The sequence below is a fragment of the Arachis ipaensis genome, chromosome B1 (assembly GCF_059453495.1).
Source record: "Arachis ipaensis isolate K30076 ecotype BB chromosome B1, ASM5945349v1, whole genome shotgun sequence".
NCBI lineage: Eukaryota > Viridiplantae > Streptophyta > Magnoliopsida > Fabales > Fabaceae > Arachis > Arachis ipaensis.
In genome coordinates, this window is record NC_142436.1 from 140317136 (window position 1) to 140338746 (window position 21611).

A 21611-nucleotide genomic window follows, 5' to 3' on the forward strand; every position below is an offset into this window, starting at 1 on the left:
TATTTTTATAAAACTATCATAGACATTAGATGTAGTTAACTTTTTTCTCTTTTTAGAATTTGATCCATCAATAGCAGTAAGTGGAATACTTACAAGAGGAGTCGCTTGAGTTATTTCCGACGGAATTTTATCGTCAACAAGATCATCAAAATCATCATCAGAGTCTGAGTGCAAGAAAATGTGTTCTACCTCAGTATTTTGATCAACAAGATCTCTTGCATAGTCATCCATAATTCCAAAATAAATTACTAATCAAAAATGAAAACACAGAATCAGATTACTCTTTACCATTTACAAAAATATTATTACAAAATAACCTAGAACAAAACGAAATAGATAAATAATTGATGTTGGTGTCATATTGTTCATCTAAACATTGAGAACCTAAGATTTATAAAAAAAAAAAACATGCATATTTTATTGTTAAGACAAGAAAGTAACCTTACAATAATTGGCTGAAGACCGATGAGTGATGATCGAAGACTATGAAAACTGAAGAAGAGTAGAAGTTGAGCGAAGAACGGATGAAGTAACGAAGACTAAGGAGCTAACGGTGATGAGAGCCTCGCAAGGCTCTAATGGTAGGATGTTTATTGATGACACTGACAAAGAAGTTACCGTCGCCGAAAAAGGGATGGACACGTGCATAAATTTGTGCGGCTGTGGCACTGTGTAGAAGAATTAAGGATTTAGGATTACTCTAGTTTTTAGAAAATTTTTTCTTTTTTTAAGTTCGAATTTTTAGTGAGTGGCTGAGAGAAAAAGAATTTTCAATTTTGTATTTTTGTATTGTATTTAGGTTGGGTTATTTTTTGGGTCGGGTGTTTTTTTTCAGCTTGCATAGTATTAGTCAATTGGTTTTATTGGCTTAACAATTCTCTAAATCTGTTGTTTTTGTATCGATTGTGTTAGATTTTTTGAAATAACGTTTGGCCAAAATTTAAAATTTCGGTTAAAAAAATTAAAATTTATGTCCGTTTAATCTATGAACTAGTTCATTTAATCTGCAATTTTTTTGGATTAATCGGACCCAATCTATTTAACCCAAATTTTAACCGGTCCTAAATTAGAGGCAAAGGGCCGTCTATTTAAACGGATATGGGCTTGACCCTTTTTACGGCCCTAAAGGGAACAACGCTTGCTTTATTATGTTGGAAAATTGCGAATCAAAGAGCAATGAAGAAACAACAATTATATATGCATCTTCCACCTACTTGACAACTAATATATATAAGGTGCCATATGTGTCTATAAGTGGAAATCGGCTCTAATAACAGATAGCTCTCAAGTCATGGGCGTTGTTGGATCTTGTCTTGTGTGGCGTACAGATAATGTTCAACTGCAAAATTAAGCTTGGACCTACCACAACCTAATTAATCCCCCTCAGGAGATCATGCAGCAACAGGAGGAAAAGTGAAGAAGGAAACAGTGGCATGTCAATTTAGAAATTATTAGAACTGGTTCCCTACTTCCCTTTCGTTTTGTTGTTAATCTCTTTTCTGCCTAGCTAGGCCACCTGGAACAGCTTTATTGTAAATTGAATATAGATATTGACTTATCAACCAATCATAATTGGTCTACAAAGTAAAACTTAAATGATAACATTGGGGCTGGGGGTACACTAAAAAATGTGGAATAACAGTGCTCATAGTCATAGCCATCTTTTGGAAGTATAGATATTGTGGAATAATAATTGATTTTACCCAATAAAGCAAGTTTAGTAAAAGTTCTCCTTTTGGTGCAAAGGCACCGAGTTGTTTACCAATTTACATGTCTCGATGTTGATGACATCTTTCTTTCGCAACAATGGCCTTATGGCCAGATCCATAGCAACGGTTAATTACTGAAACTATTGTCTGTTGCTTCTAAAGAACACATTGTATATGTATTAGTTACTTCTACTGCAAGCTACTCTTAAGTGTGTTAGGGGTAACTTGGTCTTTTGCATGTGAGTCTGTTGAGTCAGTAAATTCTAGTAGAAGGCTAGAAGCTGTTACAATTTATAAGCATGTGTTAGAATTGTTAGGTTAGGGGGTTAGATAGCAGAATGATTAACTAGTTATATATAAGAAGAGTTAATTCACAATATAATTTTGTGATTTACCATTAATGCAAATCTGATCTCAAATTCTCTCTAAAACTCACAATGCAATTCTCCATTTCTCGCCAAATTTCTCAGCACAAAGCAGATTTGAACGGAGCATTCCATGCTTACATGACTATTAGAAAATCAGGTAATACTAATAATTTCCTAATTTGAATAAGAATTTTTCATTTGATGTTAAAAAACTTTACCATACATCTAATAATGCATTGTGGTATAAGCAAAATAATGCTTTTTGCAGCTACCACGTAAATAGTAATACAAAAAAAAATTGAATGCCACAGATTACATAGGTAAAATAACGTGTAGGCATATCTATGAACGCTATTGTGGACTATGGCCCAAAAGCAAAACTTTTTCATATTCAAATAATAAATTATAATATGACAAAAAAATTGATAAATTATAATGACCTGACCAGAAAAATATGATACATTATAATGACAAAAAAAAATTATCAAAAATATACTCGAAAATCATATCACAATAAAAATAATGATAAATAAATTCTTAAAATTTTTAAAATATGACGAAAATAAAAAATATCATATATATGTTATTTATTGAAAATATAAAAAAGATAAAAAAATAAAAAATATTAAGAAATTAGGAAGATAATTAAAAATATGGAGTTTGTGTTACGAGAATTACTTGAAACTGGGTTGTATTTGGGTCTAGACGTGAGGTTCAGACTCTTTCTGTGGCAGCGTCGAACTTGAACTAGTGCCGAGATGCTGTCTTAGCAGGGATCCTCGTACATGGTGAATAACCAAATTCCAATTGAAGTGAAATCTTTCGGATAAATCAATGCAATTTAGGAGGATTCGATGAAAGGATATCAATTCACATCCGAGTTCCTCGTTTGGAGGTAGAGGTGGTACCTGCAAGGAATTTCGATACTTAAGTTAGGAAGGGTTCAAAGCAGATTTTTTAGTAGACTGAGTCTTGAATATACTTGAGTGTATTAGTGTATTTATAGTGAAAAAGATAACCACCTTTTAGAGTAGTTTCACTTTTAATAGTGAATAACTGTTCCCTTTTTCTAGGGAAGTTGTTGAGATCTCCCTTCTAGAAAAGTAGGAGATATCTTAGGAGTTAACTATTTATTCAAATAAGTAGAGTTGAACTGCTGCCGTCGCGCCCGACTTCTTTGAGGTCGGGTAGGTGTAGAGGAGACATTATCTCTTTTTGGGCTTGGCTATGTCTTTTGGCTAGGTATGAACTAGGGGTGTTCGCGGTGCGGTTTAGTTCGGTTTTGAGGGAAAAAGTCATCTGATCCGAACGCTTAATTTATATGCAGTGCGGTTTGGATTGGATGAACTTTTTTTGGAAATCCGATCCGATCCGATTACAAGCGGTTTGGATTGGTTTGGATATACGATTTTTTAAATAAAAAATAATAACTTAATTTATAGAGTTAATAACCTGTCTAACAATCTAACATAATAATAAAACGTAAATCCCATAAAATATTATAAAGCAACATGTCTAAATATTCAACAGTCCAACCTATTCAGCAAGTCTTGAATAATAATTCTTCAACATAAAAATAACTAAACAAGTCTCAACAACACAAAATTAAATAACATAACAAAGTTTTAATAAAAACATAACATAAAAAACTCCAAGCTGAGAGGTGAAGCACCGATCACTAATCAGATTCATCACCAGAGTCTTCTTCATCTATTAGTTGAGGAATCGGCTCAAGTTCTACAATAAAATATAATAAAACAAATATTAGTAACTTAAACATATTATCAAGTAGTAAAGTTAATCAATATATGTAGATAAAATAAAACATAATAATAAAGAACATTACCTTTTTCAAGTTTTTCAAATTCTTCAAAAGACTCCTCAAGGTCAATTGGCAATGAATTGGCTCGAAACCAATTTTGTGCATAAATCAAAGCTTCAACAGTTTTTGGAGTAAGAGAACTTCTATATTGATTAAGCACTCTACCTCTAGTGCTACAGGCGGATTCAGAAACAACCGTTGACACCGGTATAGCTAGAATATTCCTCGCAATTTGACTTAGAACAGGATATTTGTAATTGTTAGAGCTCACTTTTCACCAAGTCAAAATATTAAAACTGGTTTGGGACCACTTTCATCTTTTTTAAAATGCTCCCAAGTTCAAGATCTATGTCTAACAGGTTTTTTAGTGTTACATGTACCTGGTTTCTCAGACTGGCCAGGATTAGGTGTCTCATCAGCAACATTTGCTTTGCCTCTCCTCCTCTTAGATCTAGTTCCTTCATTGTTCTTATCATTGTGTGGCGGCAGCGGTGGCAGCGATGGTGGCTACGTCTGTTTCTGCGTTTGTGGCTGCGATTGTGGCTGTGGCGGCAGTATTGACTCTGATTGTCCCAAAGATCTGACTGATTCAAAAGTGGACGGAGTAGTACTGGTAAATCCTGACTCACTGCTTTGAACATCCTATGATAACCAAAATCAGTTTATGTTATTTTAATATTTTTCTCAATTAATCAACATATTCAATTGTTACCAACATACACATTACAAAATAAGAATATTATCTCAGGATATGAAACTGACATTATTGACCTTCAAATTGGAAGCTAAAATCAACTGAACAAATATAAAATCTGGAAAAGTACAACAGAAAATTTAACACAACAGATTCTCAAAGATAACAAGAACATATTGTCAAAAATAACAAATTTAACATAACAGATTATCAAAGTAACAAGAACAGATTGACTTCTAATTCAATACATTAATAGAAATAGAGAAAAAAATCTGTTTCTTTTTATTTTTAATAAAAAAGTCATCAAGAAAATAGAGTTGGGGGTGGTGCGTGGATATTATTATTATAACTATGGTTTAAAAATTAAAGACACATATATAATATTGATTATTTGATGATTGAACTTAAAATAGACTAGAAAAGCATGTGCACTTTTACATGATCATCATATAAAAAAAGTAAAAGCTGTTATGTTACCGAGAAGAGGAGGCGGCAGTGGCGTCACCAAGAAGCGGCGGCGGCGGAGGGCATCGTTGAGAAGAGGAGGCGGCAGACAACATTGGCGTGTAATGGTGAGAGTGAGTGAGAGTGAGTGAGAGTGAAGAGTGAAGAGAAAGGTTTCTTTAGATTAGAGTTTGTATATGTTTGAGGGAAGGGGAATGAGGTGTGTGCCGTGTTGTGGGAAAAGTTAAGGGATTATTATTATTATTATTATTTGGTTCGGTTGTGCAGAGTGGAACCGCAAATCAAACCGATCCAAAATCCAAAAAACATCCAAAATTGAGCGGTTTAAAATGGTTTTTGATTTGGATCAGTGCGATTTTGCAGTTTTTTGGACTGGTTTGGATCTGAACACCCCTAGTATAACATTGCCCCTACTTGAGTCTGGTCTTTACAAGGTCAGACCCAAGAAATTGTGCATTAAACTGGTTCCTTATAGATTAGCGTCTTAGGTCAGACAGTCCGCCTTTCCAGGATCACGTCAGGTATTTGACGTGTTTTAAATTAAAAGATGTTACATCTTTTCGTATGTTATGCACGTTACTCTACGGTTACCTTGGTAACCGTGCGCCATATATAAGGGGTCGTGAAATCCCCCTTTTGTCTATAATGTCTTATAAATACTCAAACTCATTTTTCTTTCTTCTTTTTCGCCATTCTTCTGAAACGTTTGGGCTCATTTCTTCCTTTCCACAAATCTCATCAACTTCTTTTTTTGCAACCATTTTTCCTTCAAGATTTTTTCTATCTTGAGGCTTAGAAGGCTTTGTCTGCACTTTTGAGTGGAATGTTTGTGTCTTGTTGTTGTTGTGCACCATTTTTGCTTCGCAATCTCTTCAAGGTTGGTTTTTTAACCTTTTTGAACTTCTTTTCTTTATTTTGGCATTTTGAAAAGAATGGTGGTTTTAAAATGTTGCTAGTTTTGAAATTTTGATTCTTTCTTGGTTTTGAACTTGTTGTCATTGCTGCGAATTTGAGTGGGTTTTTGCATTGTGTTGTCCTCAAATGGTGCCATTTTATTAATTGAAGGTGTCATTTCTGTATCTGATAATGTGGTGGTAGTTGTTGTGGTTATGAGAATTTGTAAGAACTATATCGTTGGTTGGTGTGGTTGATGACAACCTGACTTCTTGTGATTTTGTAGATACTTTGCTATACCCAATTTTTTGACTTGTTGTGACGATTTTTCTTTGTTTATTGTATTGTAGGTATAGCTTTTATCTCTCGTTCAGTAATTTACAACATGTCCTCTAAAGTCCTGTCCAACTTGACTTGGGTAGATATATCTGTTCTTACTCCCATCCCTGTTATTGATAATGAGTATGCTGAAACCTTTCACAGGAATCATGGGTTATGTTTGAATCGGAAGGATGAGAGAAGATACGAAATTGTGGTTGCCGACTTTGAGGAGAGTGTTTGTTTTCCCCAACTTGATAAGTCGAAGCGTCATTTCATCTATGTGTATGATTGTTTTTTTACAAAATTAGAAGTTAGCCTTCTGTTTTCCAAATTTTAGTCCGAGGTCCTTAAGGTATGTAATGTTGCTCCTTCCCAACTTCATCCTAATTCTTGAGATTTCTTGAAAATATATCAATTTCTTTGTTAGGAACTTGACGTCCTCCCTTCTCTTAAGATTTTCTTTTATCTTTTTGTCCTCACCAAATCTTTCATCTCAAAGAAACAGGGCTGGATCTCTTTTCGTGTTGTTCAATGGAGGAAAGTTTTTGCCATTTTTGATGATTCTTTCTATGACTTTAAAAATTATTTTTTTAAGATCCGTTCTGTTGAGGGTATCCGACCTTTCTTTCTGGGTGAGGGATATAAGCCCTTTTTTTCTTTGTATTGAGAAGAATATCCCGTAATAGTTAAGTATAATTTGGTTGACTTAGATGAAGTTAAGAAAAGCGTAATCGATTTATTCCAGGAGTGTTGGGGCCAAGCTCCTTATCTGGATTCCAAGAAATTTTTAGGAAATCCAAGCCAACTTCAATTTGAACTAGGTAGCCTTCTTTTTTACTTTTGTAGATATAGTTTTGTTTTTGTGGCTAATATGACCCGACTTTAATGTCGTGTAGAAAAGATGGCTCCTAAATCAGCTGCTATGAAAACTCTTCGAACTGCCAGAAAAAATATTGTTGCCTAAAACATACAGCTAAAAGAGGTCGGTGAATCTGGTGTCCTTTCCTCTCCTTCTAAATTGGACTCAGGTGCCTCAGCCCCAGTAAAAATTATTGCTTACCCGACTCCCCACCCGACTCCCCCCATCTAATTCGGGGAATCAAACAATTCCTCTTCCACCTCCCAATCCCGGGACGAACCCTAAATAATGTAAGACTTCTGAATCGATGGGCATTTATGAGCAAGGCTTTGATGAAGTAGCTTGGTGCAAGAAACACATTCTTCCAAATAGCTTTATTAGCATGGATGATGTTTCCGTAAAAAGTCGTCTTCAATGGCTTGCCCGATGTGAAATTCAGACGGCCGGGGTGTGTGCAGCTTTGTTGAGGGAATTAAAGATGACTCTCCTTGGCGCCACTCAGCGTACTTTGACTAATCTACAAGCTGAGGTGGCATATTTAAGGGAATCAAAAAAGGAGTTGGAGGGTGAGAAGGAGTCACTTATTTCTAACCTTAGCAAGGCTCGGGAGAGGGTAAAACAATCTGAGGCCGCCTTAGCCGTATCACCCTAATATTCAAATCCTTATGATCGAGTCATAAGTCAATGATATTACGATGGTACGACTCTTAGGTGGATTTTTAATATATAAATATAAGTATAATTGAAAGGAGTATTAACTTGAGATACCTGAAAAGAATGAAAATAAAATCGCGAAGTCGTAACATTCACGTATCGAAGCATAAGAAAACTTAACGCGTTTGGCTAACAAATGAAATAACTAAAGCATATAAGGAAGAAATAGGATAAAACAAAATATACATAAATATAAGTATACTAGCTATTAGTCGCTACCCGCGAAGTTTAGGTCGACTAGGGTTACAGAGTTAAACAATTGACAACAGAAGTTCCTATCTCTCCCAAAATATATCACAGCCCCTATAGGCAAGTTTCAAAAATAATATATATACATCAATAAAAGTCTTTCCAAATTAAAAGGAGAGATCCTAAAATAAAAGTAAATAAGAAATCCAGTAAACTTTGCCGCTTCCCAGATGAACCACTGCTCACTGCTGAACACAAGGACCTGCATCTGAAAAACAAGAGATATATACGGAATGAGAACCCCCGACCCACGGGTTCCCAGTAGTCCAGTACGGTAAAAGTGCCAAATAAATACAATGTATTTACTAATTCATAACTTGGCCACTATCATAGGAGATTCTATTCTAACCCAATTCCTTCCATACTTTCACTACCTTCCAACCAATAAAACAAGAGCTGAATTCCTCAACTATTTCTCTTCCTCCACAATCTTCCAGAACACCAATAGAGTCACACAGACAAATAAACAGACAAAGTCAAGCACATACAAAAAGCATATATAATAAGTAGGTAGTTAGCAATTAACATGAATAAACAATTAAGCAAGCCAAGACAATATATACTCAAACAAAACATACAAATACATATGAAGAATGCCTGCCATATGGCTGATGATATCATCTGTCGGTTATATAACCAACCTGACACGTCGTGGTAGCTAACCATGGATTGAAACACCCATGCGGAGCAAGTGGGTTTGAGCTACCACCCCCTTACTACTACCTACTTAACCCAGAGCCAGTGGAATAATCACTACTACGGCTACTACCCAAGCAGATGTTTAAAAGCTTAAGCTGGAGCAAGTGGAATACTCCACTACTGCTGCTACTACCCAGGCGTTACAATCTCTGACCTGGAGCAAGCGGGATGAACCATCATCCTTGCTACTACCCAGGTATCTCAAGCATTGACCTGGAGCAAGTGGGACGAACCACAACCCTTGCTACTACCCAGGTATCACAAACATACATTCATTCAAAACTCCATAATTAAATTCATTTCTTCATAATTATTCTTCCCTATCTCATACCCGGAGCAAGTGGACATCGCCACTGCCTACTACCCGGTCACATATATCTCATTTATTTACAAAGCAACATCCTCGTTAAACTTTTCAACTTACATCACCCCTTTACAATTTTTTTTCACTCACAAGTTATTATTCTCTCAATATTCAACTTCTTTTCTATAATTAAATTTAAGTTTAGGACACTAAGGAGTAAAAATAGAGGTTTAGAAGTTTGAAATTAAGCTTTAAATCACAAAATTCTTGTTTGCTGAAACAGGGGACACGTGTACGCGTGGGCATACATTTTTTCTTCCTCGCGTATGCAAGCACCTTGCTTGTGTACCCGAGATGCCCAACCCGACAAGGTTGGTCGCGTCGCATGCAGGTGGTCGCGTACGCAAGCTATGCAGAACAGCAAAAATGTTGAATGCTGCAGAATTTTTAGTTTTGCCCTCCGAACTTTCGACGTGCATAACTTTTTCGTTTCAAAACATTTTTCATCCGTTCTTCAAATGGCGTAAACTTCACAAACCCAATTTTCATATGAAATAAATTTGAAAGAAATTGGGGGTTCGGAATCCAAGTTATAGCACACCAAAGTTCGGCTAAAAACTATATTTTTCCTCAAAAATACCAACCTCTATTTTTACCAAATTTTTATTTTCAAACCAAACCACTATCAACCAAAACACTTCCAAAACACTCATAATCAATGCCAAATGCTTATCAACCTTTAATCAATAATTCAACCATTTAAACTATTCAACTCTCAATTCCTCAACTCATTCAAGATTCTCAACTTAATATGTTTCAAGTCAATACTCATCAATAATTATACAACAACATTTCTACATATGCCAACACATACTCGTTCAACCAATTCATGGTCATACATAACCAATTCTCAACTATTCCACATTCAATTCAACACAATATACAATAATATACATCGTCATTATCATATCCAACCTTCACAAACAATATTACACATCACAACCTCAACCACAATCTCAACATTACTAACCAATATACATATTAACTAAATTTCATTCACCAACCATCACTTACCATTCTTACCTCCTTCCAGCCTCCGACCCAATATTTCATCAATTCAACATTACTTATAAATATATAATAATTATCCAACACCAATATCAATTTCATAAATACCGTATCAATTTCCTTCATGCATCCTCTACACACATCAATCCATCCAAACATATCATTCAAGCTTAATTCTAGGGGCATCTAACCTGAGAATTCACATCATATTACACGGTACTTAAATAAAACTTAAACCGTACCTTAGCCGATTCCTCGTAACACCTAAGGACACCTCAAGGTCAATGTTCTTCAAGAGTCCACAACTTCAAAGCCTCTTTGAACTGAATCTTAGCCACCAAGGTCCAACAATCAAGCTCCTAACATCATCAATGTTCTCCAAATCAACAATATCCAATCTAATCCCACAACATAACACTATAATCAACATTCAAGATTGCTAAATCACAAATCAACAAGGGCTTGAGGTTCTTACCTTATTTATGCATCAATTAAGCAAGAGTCACTAATTTTCTCCAGTTAATTTGACCCTAGAACATCAAAACAACTAAAAATCTCAACACCCAAATATCAAACTTTCAAATATGGGAATGAGAGACTGAGAGTGAGATTGAGGTTTTCTTATCAAATTAATTAGCGGTCTTTGTAGAGAATTTCGAGACGAATGCGTGGCCACTGACTGCTCGTCAATCGGAGCTCCGGATCAAAAGTTATTTGAGATTGAATTTGGTACCAAGGGTTTGAACCCTTGTTTGCTCCTCCCCTCAAAGCTTTCAATGTGTTTCATAATAAAAGGGGGAAGAGAGAGCTGAAGCTCTTTTATTTCATTAACTTGGGTTGGGCCTTGGCCCGTTTTGGGTCCGGTTCGACCAATTTAGCCTGTTCGGCCCAATCTTGGGCCAAATTCTTTAAAATTAGTGTCAAAATTCTTAGTTTAATAAGTTTTATCTTATTAAATCATAAAATTCTATTTTTTAATTTCTTTAAATAATTAATTTATTCATTAATTATTTACTAGTTTGGTGGGTTTTGTATTAGCCATGGCAGAGGACTTAGAAAAGAAGGCTGAAGAGAGTTACACTAGGGTCTTCGGAGAAAAAACTTGATTTAGTACACGAGGTCGTCAAGTCTAGAGAAAAATATGCGGAGCTGGAGGGAACTATAGCTGAAGGAATGGATGAGTTGATAGAAAATTTGAAGGCCCAGTTTCGAGTTATAGCTCTCGAAGTGGACCTTCCTCATTAGTTTTGACAATGTTGTGGTGAAAGGGAAGATAGTCCCTATGCCTGAGGATGAGTAGGACACTCCTATGTCTGACCTGAAGGTTCCTGAAGTCCGAGCTGAGGGAGCTCCTCGAGTGGATGATGAGCCTGCTCCTTCCCAGCCAGAAATTCTTCTGACCTCTTCCCCGCAACCCGAAGACATGACTTCCAGTGAACACATCCCTCCTCCTTAGCTTTTAAATTTCTAAGTATTTGGATGGCCCGACTTGTGGGTCTTTATGAATAATTTGGCTTTGTAATAGTTGTAGTTGGAACAATTTTTCTTTTTATTTTGTTGTTTTTACAAACTTTTTCCTACTATTTTGGTATGGGACAGTTAGATATGGATGAATTTTGTTAATGTTGTTTGTCGTAGCTGTTTCTTTATCTTTTTATGACTAAAAACCTAAATCACTTGATAGCTTTTAATGATAATTTTGTTAAGTTTCTAAAGATGTCGATTGAAGCAAGTCGGTCCCTTATTGATCTTTTTGTAGGATCAGAATATGTACTTCCCTTAGTTTCATTCCGACTTTAAGTAGTTGGTTTTGACAAGTTACTTTTGCGATTTGTTTTAGATCCACCCATTTTTTACTCTTCAGTTTCAAATGAGGTCGGACCACGATTTGCTTATATAACTTCTTACACTAATTTGTATCCCGTCGCTTCATCTTGTAGTCTATATAGGTCGAACAATAATTTTTGCGATTTTTCAAGCTTAGATTAGTGCATTTGAAATGAAAACTTTTATGAGAAAATGAATTATCGTAAATAAGAAAAAATTATTTACATAAGTGTTGTTGCTACTAAGAGCTTTTGTTACCCTTATCTCTTGTTATGGTGCCTCGTTAAAACCCTTTCAGGAAAACCCTTTCTCAGGAAAAAATCATGAAGTCGAAAAAAAAAAGAGTACATCAGGGAATAAGGTGTGCTTTCTAACTATAGTACCTCTTTAGGTTACATTCATACCATGACCTTGGGAGCTCATTCCCTTTTAGGTAAGACACTTTGTAATAACCCTTGCTTAAGACTTCAACGATCTTGTAAGGTCCTTTCCCGTTCGCAGCCAATTTTTTCTCGCCCAACTTCTGTCTTCCAATGTCATTTCGAATTAATACAAGGTCATTTGGGGTGAAGCTTTGTTTGATGACCTTCTTGTTATACCATAAGGCCATTTTTTGTTTCAATGCTTCCTCGTTTATCCGAGTTTGCTCTCGATTTCTGGGAGGAGGTCTAGTTCTTCTTTTTGAGCTCGAACATTTTCTATGTTGTCGTAGAATCTAACCCTTGGAGATTCTTCGGATACTTCTATAGGAATTATAACTTCTATGCCGTAAGCAAGTCGAAAAGGAGATTCTCCTGTTAATGAGTGGGGTGTTGTCCGATATGCCCACAAGACTTGAAGAAGCTCGTCTGCCCATGCTCCCTTTGCATCTTGTAGTTGGTGTTTTAATCCAACCAACACGACTTTATTCGTAGTTTCTACTTGTCCATTGGTCTCAGGGTGTTCTACCAATGTGAACTAGTACTTAATCTTGAGGCTTACCAGCAAGCTTCTGAAGGTTGAGTCGGTGAACTGAGTCTATTATCTGTGGTGATGGAGTGTGAAACTCCAAACCGAGTGACAATGTTCTTGTAGAAGAACTTATGACTTCTTTAAGCTGTGATGGTTGCCAAGGTTCTGCCTCAATCCACTTAGTGAAATAATCAATACCCACTATAAGGTATTTAACTTGTCTGGGGGCCTGTGGAATGGCCCAAGGAGGTCTAAGCCTCATTTTGCAAATGGCCAAGGTAAAGTGATGCTGATGAGCTCTTCTGGGGGTGCCACATGAAAGTTAGCATGCTTTTGGTAAGGCAAACATTTTTTAACGAAGTCGGCTTCCTCCCTTTGTAAGGTCGGCCAAAAGAAGTCAGCTCAAATCACTTTTTTAGCTAGCGACCGTGCTCCTAGGTCGTTTCTGTCTATGCCGCTCTGGACTTCCTTTAGACATTCGTTAGAATTGGACATCAAGACACATTTTGGTAGAGATGTGGATATTCCTTTTCTATAAAGGATGTTGTGAACCAGGGTGTAATTTTGTGCTTTCCTTGTGCACCTCCTTGATTTTCTTTCTTCTTTATGGACAATATCGAACTTGGAGATATTCGATGATGGAAGCCATCCACCCTAAACTTAGATTGGATATGGTCATTGTGCCCAACTTGTCAACTTTCTTAGTTATTTGATAGTGTGTGGAGAGTTTCCTGGATCAAGGTTCTATTGTTACCACCTGACTTGGTGCTGGCCAACTTGAAAAGAGCATCAGCTCGGATATTTGATTCCCAAGCTATATGTCGGATTTTTACTTCGTAAAATTGAGCTAATTGTTCTCGTGTTTCTTCTAAGTACTTCATCATGTTGGGATCTTTAGCCTGATAAGTTTCATTAACTTGAGAGGTTATTACTTGAGAATTACTAAACACAATCAACTTCACTGCCCCAACTTCAGCAAGTCAAGCTTCATACTCGACTTGATTGTTGGAGGATGGAAACTCAAATTTCAATGAAAGTTCTATCCAAGTTCTCTTTATTCTCCAAAATAACTCTTACTCCACTTCTAGCTTTATTGGATAATCCGTCTACATACGAATTCTAAGCTACAGGGCTTTCCTTAGCTTCAGTGTATTCGGCCATAAAGTCGGCTAAATATTGAGATTTGATTGCTGTCCGAATTTCATACTTTAAGTTGAACTTGGATAGCTCTATTGGCCATTGTAGCACATGTCCTGCAGTATCCGTCTTTTATAAGATGTGCTTCATAGGCTGATTAGTTTGGACCTTTATAGTATGAGCTTGAAAAAAAGGTCGTAGCCTTCTAGAAGTGACAACAAAGGCATATAAAAACTTTTCTATATTTTGATAGTTTAGTTCTTCCCCCTGTAGAGCCTTACTAATAAAATAGATTAGTTGTTGTTCGTTTTCATCTTCCCGGACTAAGGCTATGGCTCTGTTTGGTACAGCATGAGCTCTTCCCCTAGAACAGGTAGGGTGAAGATTGGTGGTTGACTTAGAAAATTTTTTAAGCCTTGAAAGGCTTGTTCACATTCTTGAGTCCATTGAAATCGACTCCCTTTCTTAAGTATTGAGAACATGGGTAGGGACTTCAGATCTGATCCTGTCAAGAATCTGGATAAGGCTGCCTACCTTCCATTTAATTGTTACACTTTTTTGAGATAGGTCAGGCTTTTCATCTCCAATATTGCCTAGCATTTGTCTGAGTTGGCTTCAATACCCTTTGGGTGAGCATAAAGTCTAAGAACCTCCCGACTTCCACTGCGAAGGTACATTTTGAGGGATTTAGTCCCATCCCGTGCTTTCTGATTGTGTTAAATACTTCAGTTAAGTTGGATAGGAGGTTGACGTCTTCTTTTGTCTTGACAAGCATGTCGTCCACATACACTTTCATTAATTTTCCAAGATGAGGTGAGAATACCTTATTCATTAATTGTTGATATGTGGCTCCAAGGTTCTTCAATCCAAAAGATATTTCTATATAACAATAATTAGCTTTTGGAGGGATGAAATAGGTCTTCTCTTGGTCCGGCTTGTACATCGAGATTTGGTTATAACCCGAGTATGCATCCATAAAGGACATGTACCTACACTACAAGAAAAATCAATATTTGTAACAAAAAAATTGTTACAAAAAATCGAAATTTTGAAACGAAAGGATTTTGTAACAAAAAAAGAGGCCATTGCAGTATGTCTTGTTACAAAAAATTTTTGTAACAAAAAATGGAACTGTTACAATTCAAAGTGATATTTTATAATAAATTTTTCTGATACAAAAACCAAAAGTCGTTACAAAAGTTGTAACAAATTTTGATCTTCAAAATATTTTTGGTGACAATCTCATTTTTCCTATCATAAAATTTTGTTACAAAATGTAGCTTGATTTTGTAATATTTTTTTTCTTTAGTTACAAAAGCAAAATAATTATTTTGTAACAATTTTTTTAATACAAATTGCATGCATAATTTACTAAATTATTTTTTAAATTAACTAATTGATGACATGTCATCATGTCATGTTTTTCTATACTTTTTCATACAAAAAATTGATGATTAGTGCTTAAATATTGAATGCTTTTGTATTTAAATGGTATATTTCTTTGATCTTTTGATTTTATAAACTTTGTAGGAAATAAGAAGAAAAAGAAGCAAAAAAGCACAAAATAAGCTAAAAAGGAGAAAAGAGAAATTCTGGGGCACATTTTGGAGCTTGGGCACACTTTGGAGCCTTAGGCCACGCTTTTAAAAGTGTGGCCCATGATTTAAACCAAGGAGCGCTCTTGGCGGAAAAACGCCACAACGCGCAAGCGTGCACGACGCTGACGCGTCGGGCAAGGATTTTTGAAGAATCACGCGTACGCGTGCATGACACGTACGCGTGGATATGATCAGCGCTCGTTTCCAAAGAGGGCGGTACGTTGGCTTAAAGAATGTTTTCGGGCAATTTCAAAATTGGAATTGGAGTTTCGCGACCGATGCGCACGCCTGCATGACGCGCACGCGTTGGTGGGATATACCTGAAGAAGGGCGCGCAAGCGTAGGTTGAGCGGCAGCGTAGCAGTAGCATGTTTGAAAACCCACGCGTACGCGTAGGTGACGCGTATGCGTGGTGTAGCACTCAATTGAAGAACGCTACGCTCGTTTGGTGAACGTTGCAAGGGACGCGTACGCGTACGTGACGCGCACGCGTCGATGTGCCAGATTGCCAAAGCACGCGTGAGCGTGAGAGACGCGTACGCGTGAAAAGCCCAAAACGTGCAAAGGAAACACACGTGCAAAGGACGCGTACGCGTTGGTGTAAAAGCGTTCCGCTCACTTAATGAACGCTACGCTCTCCTGGAAGCATCACTTCTGCTCAATTTATGTGATTCCAAGCCCAAGTGAAATTCAAAGCAAGCAGAGCCCATTTTCATCACTTAAAGGCAAAAGAAATAGTTAGAATAGGAATTTCATTTGAATTGTAATTTATTTTCAATTTCAATTTCATTTTTATTTTGTAAAGCCTATATAATTTGGCTTATGCAATTTCAGTTTCTGATAATTCTCTTCTGCAAATTTACTTTCTGCAACTTTACATTTGAGCTTGCTGTGATCTGAATTTACTTTTCATGCAATTTAAGTCTTCTGCAATTGTTCTGAGTTCTGATTTACTGCTTTCATTTAATTTTTCAGCACCCAATTCCCTCTACATTTGATGCAATTTACTTTTCTTGCTTTTCAAGTTTCTACTGATTTATATTCTGCAATTTACAATTCTCTGTAATTTACTTTCTGTTGCTCTAATTTCACCCAATTTACTACTGTCTGCTTGACTAGACTGATCATTTACTAAAGTTGCTTGATCCATCAACCCCTGTGGGATCGACCTAACTTTTTGTGAGTTTTACTACTTGATGCGACCCGGTACACTTGCCGGTGAGTTTATGTAGAATCATTTTTTCCTCATCAAGTTTTTGGCGTCGTTGCCAGGGATTGATATAGATCGACAATGATTAAGTGGGTGAGAAGTCTAGATTAAGCATTTTCTTTGTTTTTGATTTTCTGTTTTGAGCTGATACCAAGGTGTTTGAGTTATTGCCTCACTAAGAAATTCTCATCTGTGACATGAATTTCAATTTTCATTGGTGATGTGTTTTATAAAATTTAAATGGAGTTCACCTCATCTTTTGATCAAACAAATTTTATGGAATATTACCCACCATCACCAATGGACTATTCTAATAGTGGCTGGGAATATCACCAAGAAATCACAGATTCTGAGCACTCGAATCAATGGAAATATGCTTCAGAACCACAAGATGAGCAAGACAATTTCATGGGATATTACCCCACACCACAAAATGATTCAGGTCATTATCCTCATGGTGGCTGGGAATATCACCAAGAAATCACAGATTCTGAGCACTCCAATCAATGGAGATATGCTTCAGAACCACAAAATGATCAAGACAATTTCATGAGATATTGCCCACCACCGCGAAATGATTCAAGTCATTATCCTAATTATGGATGGAAATATCACCAAGAGTGTGAACAATCAAGTGAAAAAAATTTCCTCCCAGAGCCACAAAGTGAATCATACTGTTATGACACTGACACAAACTATGGCTGGGAAGGGAATTCTAATGCTCCATATGCTATTCATCCAGAGACATCATCACTTGATCATGCTTTCAATGAATTCATGCAAGATTGCTCCTCAATGCCACATAATGATCCACACTGTGATAAATTCAACAATCACTCAAGTTGTGGGTGGGAGGATCAAAACCAAACAACATTCAATAGTTCATACTCCACTCATCAAGAGACATCATCACTGGAGTGTGCTTTCAATAAATTCATGCAAAATTATCCCCCAATGCCACAAGATGATCCATACTATGATGAATTCAACAATTCTTCAAGTTGTGCTTGGGAGGATCAAAATCAGAGAGCACTCAATGTGTCACACTCTATTAATCAAGAGCCATCATCACTTGAGCAAACCTTCAACTCATTTATGCAAAGTTATCCAACTTTATCTCCCCGTTTTTCATTTGAAAATCCTTCATCACTTGACTATACCTCAACACAAAGTTTCCTCCAAGATCCATACAATCCATTTCACCAACCACAAGACACACCTGATTACTCACAAAATCTATTTCATATCCCTCAACATAACTTCACCACAATACCCACAAGCCCACAAAATCCACCCCAATCTGCTTCTCTCTTGCTACAAGCAGAACAATATCTGCAAAGTGACATAGACTCTAGGGAGAAAACTAGAGAACTCTTGGAAAGACAAGAACAATCCTGGAAAGAGCAAGAGATCCTCTTCAAGAAGATGGATGGGCACTTAGAGCAAATGAGGAAAAACTTAGAACTGCTGAGCAAGGAAGATGAAGACCAATTGGTGGATGTGAAGAAGGAAGTGGAAGAACAAGAAGAAGAGGCATCTGTGTCAAGCAAAATTTCGATGAAGAATGAGGTGGTGGAGGTATTTGAACCTGAAACTGCACATCTACAGAAGCCACTTAAGATGACAAGGGAACATGAAAATTCACAACCCCCACAAACTTTCCTGAACCAAAAACTCTCAACACTTGAATCTATGATTGAAAGATATGAAGATGAGATAAAGAAATCTTGGGAAGAACAACAAACCTCCTCTATGAAAGTACTATTACATCAAATGTTGAGTGCAAAAGAGGAAGTTAGGGGTGGAAAAAGGCCAGGCGGCCTGCCAGGGGCCTACAGTCTGGCCTGTGTTTGGCCTGGCCTGGCCTGACCTGTTATAAAATAGGCACAGGATCAGGCTGTTATAAAAGCCTTATTATGTTAATAGGCCAGGCCTAGGCTCACTAATTAGCCTGGCCTGGCCTGTCAGGCCTGTTTGGGCCTTTTAATATATAATTATATATATAAATATTTTTTTTATTATTAACAAAATAATGAGATATTTTAAATTTACTATATTTAATTATAAATAATTTTATATATTTTAAATATTTTAAAGTTTAAAAATTCTTATAAATATTAAATATGACATTTTATATATAAATATGTTTATTAAAAAATTTTCTAAATAATATTTTTATTTTTGTAAAAAAAATTAGCAGGCCTTTTAACAGGCTTCAGGCCAAGCCAGGCTTAGTACTTTAAAAAAAACCTATAGCAGGCTGCAGGCCAGGCTCATGCCAATTAACTACATGACAGGCTAGACCTGTTAAGAGCAAAGCCTGGCCTGGCCTGACCTATTTCCACCCCTAGAGGAAGTAGAAGAACAAGAAAGTGAGGAAGACAATCAAGAAAGTCCATACTCAAGTGAGGCAGAAAGTTGCATAGAAGAAGGGCTCATTGAACCACCAATTCAAAAGGCTTTTGATGAAGATAAAGCTCCAACAATCACACAGCAACCATGTCTTGATATCCAAGGAGTGAAGGCAACCAACAAGAACACCAAAGAGAGGATTGTGACCAAAATACCAAGGACAACATTCAACAAAAGGTCAACTGCAAACAATCCTATCCCTGATCCAGCAAGCAAGCTCAATCCAGCGAATAACAAAAGGAAGCTTGTTGTGGAGAGACCAAAACAGGGGACAATAGCTGAATCTTCTCCCCTCTTGGGGTCATTCCTCTTAACAAACTGGAAGAAGAGGAAGAAAGTGAGGAACAACATGTCAAGCTAATGACAATAAAAGAGCACTTATTGGGAGGCAACCCAACCTTAGGTAATATTTCATTTCTCTACTTTATTTATTTTCTTCCTTTGCTTTGTTTAATTTCAAAATAATTGACATATGATTACATTCTAAGTTTGGTGTTGCCCTGCAACAATCTGTTTTCAATCTTTCTGGATGATTGCATCAAATCTAAAATGAAAGTGTCACACTAAGATTCTAAGTTTGGTGTGCCACTTATTTTTCTATGCAATTTATTCAACAACACCACTTGTCTGCATAATCATAATGCCTCTGCAAGGTTATCTTTCTTTTGGTGTAACATTTTTACTATTATCTTTGTTTTAGTCATTTCTTTGTTTTTAATGCTTTCAGTTATTTTGCTCCTTAACTGTTTTTGTTAAATACCTCATCAAGAAATCCTTATTCATGACAAATTCTTTACTTGGTGATTGTATTTAACATGTAACAGTTTCCTTTGTTTAGTTTTAGTTCAAATAAATTGACATATGATTGCATTCTAAGTTTGGTGATGCTATGCAACAAAATTTGTTTCCAATCTTTACTGGATACTTGCATCAATTCCAAGTGAAAGTGTCACACTAAGTTTGGTGTGCCACTTATCTTTTATACAATATATCATGCACACCCTCTTATTTTTGCAATCACAATGTCTCTGTCTCCTGTGCCTTCATGGTTATTTTTAATTTTGCTTACTTAAACACATGTGCTACTGACATTTCATTATGAAAGACACTCACGATCCATCTTAGCCCCATCACCATTATTTTAATTGTTGCTTAAGGATGAGCAAACACCCTAAGTTGGTATGGGAAGGGGAAGAATAGGAGGAAAAGGACAACAACCGTGAAGATGAACTACAAGGTGGTAAAGTTCTTTTTCCTCTTATTTGCTTCTAGTACTTTAAAGAGCATGATTGTCTTTATGTTCTCTGTATGCATGTGTGGTATGAATAAGCATAGCTTGAATTTTGATTTGTAACATCTTGCTGTGACATTATGACTACCAACTTGAATTCTGTGAGTTCAAAAGTAATAAAGTATCATGATCATAAACAAACAAGGAATTAAAGAAGAACTTAGCATGTGCATAAAAGTATTTGAAGGCTAGAATGATTAACTGTTGCTCAATTGCATTAGATTTTATTTAATTGAAGTTTTCATCTAGGACATTTTATGAAATTTTTGAAATCATGAAAACCTTGAAGAAGCAAGTACAAATTAAGGCAAGAAAAGCAAAAGGGAAAGAATGAGAAAGCTGAAGGCTCTGAGTACCAATGACAATTCAATTGTTAAGTACTTGTGGTATTTATGTATCAGGCAAAAAGCTTGAAAACAAAACACTTAGAGTCAAGGCTAGGCTCAAGTGCAAGAGCACTCCCTCAAAACTCAAGGCTCTGAGCATCAATGATTAGAGAGTAAAGAAAAAAAACAAATGAGCTTAAAGAAGTCCTCTAATTAAATGCTTGTGGTGCTTATGTATCAAGTGGTAATACTTGAAAACAAAGCATTTAGAGTCGTAGCTTTGTTATCAACTCATGGGGCAAAGCACCCAAAAGGAGAAGCTAATAAGAAAATGAAAAGCTTGTTTCAAGGAAGAAATATAAGGAAAAGATTTCATAAAATGAGCTAGATAGAAGCATCAATCATCTACATTTCTATTGTGATTGTAGCATGCATAGAAAACTAGCTAACCATGAACATTAACTTGTTATTCTTCTCACCTTGGTTTGTCAAAATTTACTGCATGATTCTTTTCTTCCTTGGGGACAAGCAAGGTTTAAGTTTGGTGTTGTGATGATATGTCATCATGTCATATTTTTTCTATGCTTTTTCATACAAGAAATTGATGATTAGTGCTTAAATATTGAATGCTTTTGTGCTTAAATGGTATATTTCTTTGATCTTTTGATTTTATAAACTTTGTAGGAAATAAAA